Below are 2,945 nucleotides of genomic sequence, written 5' to 3' on the forward strand. Positions count from 1 at the left end.
AAAGTTAAAATTAAAATTTACAATTTCAGTTCAATAAAATGCACAACTGTTATCCTATATGCCCACATCTTATCTCCTACTCACAACTGAACTCTAACTCTTATTTTAGATGTTTTCATTCATAATCCACTTGGCTGTTGAGGTCCACTTGAAAAGAGCAAGTCCAGTGCACTGTACACATGGTGTTAGGATCCATGAATTTCAGCAATGAATCTGAATGTTGAAATACTGAGATTGATTGGAATTTTGTTTGGTTAAGACTGTCAAGAAATATGGGAAAAGATGAATAAATGAAATAGTGGTGGAGATCATCCATGATCTCTTAAAAAGCAGAAGAGGCTCATTAGGTTGAATGGCCTTTTCCTGTTCCTGTGCAAACATGCTAATAATTAAGGATAATTAAATTGGAAAATGCTGGAAAAACTCAGCAGGTCTGACAGCATCTGCGGAGAGAGAAACAGAGTTAAAGTTTCGAGTCTGTATGACCCTTCTTCAGCTCTGAAGAGTCACCTGGACTCAAAACATTAACTCTGTTTCTCTCTTCACAGATGCTGTCAGACCTGTTGAGTTTTTGCATCTTTTCCATTTTTATTTCAGATATCCAGCATCTGCAGTATTTTGCTTTTATCCCATCAATTATGGAGTTTTGCATGAAGCACAGAGTAGGCTGAAAATGAGTAAATTCCCAAATCCATGATTTCCAGTTCCTATTTATAAATGAAATCCTGGAAATGCCAATTTAGTAGCATTGTGGGAGCACCTTCACCAACCAAACTGCAGTGATTCCATTACCTTCACAAGGGCAGCTTTGTTTGATTGTTGGTGTTATATTCTTTTCAGCTGGTTGACTGCAATGGATCTCCACCTTTGCCCATTCTGTGCTGCCCTTACATATTCCGCATCAACACATCCAGTCCATTATATCCATCATCCATTTTCTCTTCTGCTTCCCTCTCCCACGTTTTCCATTCGATCTTCCCCTTCAATAACTGTATGTCTACCATCTGCTGTAATGATGTGACTGAAGTTTTGTATCTGTTTTTGATGTTATGCACTAATTTCCCCTTTCTTCCAACCATTTCCAGCACTTCCTCATTACATACGAACATACGAATTGGGAGCAGGAGTAGGCCACTCGGCCCCTCGAGCCTGCTCCACCATTCAATAAGATCATGGCTGATCTGCTTGTAACCTCAACCCCACATTCCTGCCCACACCCGAAAACCTTTCACTCTCTTGTTAACCATGTATCTATCTAGTTTTGCCTTAAAAATATTCAAAGACTCTGGTTCCACTGCCTTTTGAGGAAGAGCGAGAAAATTTCTTCTCATCTCTATCTTAAATGAGAGACCCCTTATTTTTAAACAGTGACCCCTAGTTTTAGATTCTCCCACAAGATGAAACATCCTCTCCACATCTATCCTGTCAAGACACCTCAGGATCTTAAAGTTTTCAATCAAGTTGTTTCTTACTCTTCTAAACTCCAGTGGATACAAGCCTAACCTATCCAACATTTCCTCATGAGATAACCTGCCCATTCCTGGTATTAGTCTAGTAAACCTTCTTTGAAGTGCTTCTAATGCATTTATATCTTTCCTTAAATTAGGAGAGCAGTGCTGTACACAATATTCCATATGTGGTCTCACCAGTGCCCTGTACAACTGAAGCATAACCTCCCTACTTTTGTAAACAATTCCCCTCACAATAAACAATAACATCCCATTAGCTTTCCTAATTACTTGCTGTACCTGCATACTAGCCTTTTGTGATTCATACACTGGGACATCCAGATCCCCCTGCATCACAGAGCTCTGCAATCTCTCACCATTTAGATAATATTTTAAGAAGATAATTCTTCTTGCCAAAATGGACAATTTCACATTTGACCTTCACGTTTGTCTTCCTTCTGTCTAGGATATGCGAAACATCCTCTTATATGTCCACACCTTGAATGCTTTCAGCTTATCAATAGTCTCTTTGTTTGTTGTCCATGTCTCTGAGGCATATAACATAAATGGCAAAATGCATCAGCTCAACATTCTTTTCCAAAGATTCAGATTCAGTTTCTTTGATGTTAACACATCATTTCCATTCTAACAAAGCTGGGCTTGGCTATCTCAATTCTCCTTCGGATCTCACAGTATTATCGTCCATCACCTGTGATGTTCACAAATGAGTTTTTGTTTTTATAGTTCTTATTGGTAAGGTACTTCTGCTGGCAGGATTTTCCAGACTATTGTAAAACAGATTCCCTAAGATCTTCTTGCAGACTCTGTGAGTCCAGGGACTGCAAATGGAAAACTGATGGTTTAAGACCCTTAACCGCTTCCACACTTCAATGCAAGGGCAGCAATCTTGTGGAAGCAGCATCATTTCCAAGTTACACTTCAAGTCACACATCACCCTTGGACATGGATTAGCATTCCAACAACTCAGTGGGTCAAAATATTGGAATTCGCTACCAAACACCACTGTGGGAACAACATCGCCATAAGCAGTGATCCTTTTATTTGTTCATAGGATGTGGGTGTCACTGGTTAGGCCAGCATTTATTGCCTATTCCTAATTGCCCTCGAGAAGGTGGCCGTGAGCTGCCTTCTTGAACCGCTGCAGTCTATGTGATATAGTACACCGACGGTGCTGTTAGGAAGGGAGTTCCAGGATTTTGACTCAGCGGCAGTGAAGGAAGGGCAATATCATTCCTAGTCAGGATAGTGAGGTAGCTTGGAGGCAACCTTCCAGGTGGTGGTGTTCCCATGGTGGTGTACCTTCTGAAGGTAATGAATAATGGGGATGAGCAAATGAGGATTAAATACCGGCCTTACCTCTGCTATCACATCTGGAGAAACAATTTTTTTTAACAAAAGAATTATATTACCTGGAAAGAAACCCTGTTAAAATATGAAGCAAGGAATAGATTTGCTATTTATCTATCTGTCCCACCC

The sequence above is a fragment of the Cetorhinus maximus genome, chromosome 4 (assembly GCF_964194155.1).
Source record: "Cetorhinus maximus chromosome 4, sCetMax3.hap1.1, whole genome shotgun sequence".
Lineage (NCBI taxonomy): Eukaryota > Metazoa > Chordata > Chondrichthyes > Lamniformes > Cetorhinidae > Cetorhinus > Cetorhinus maximus.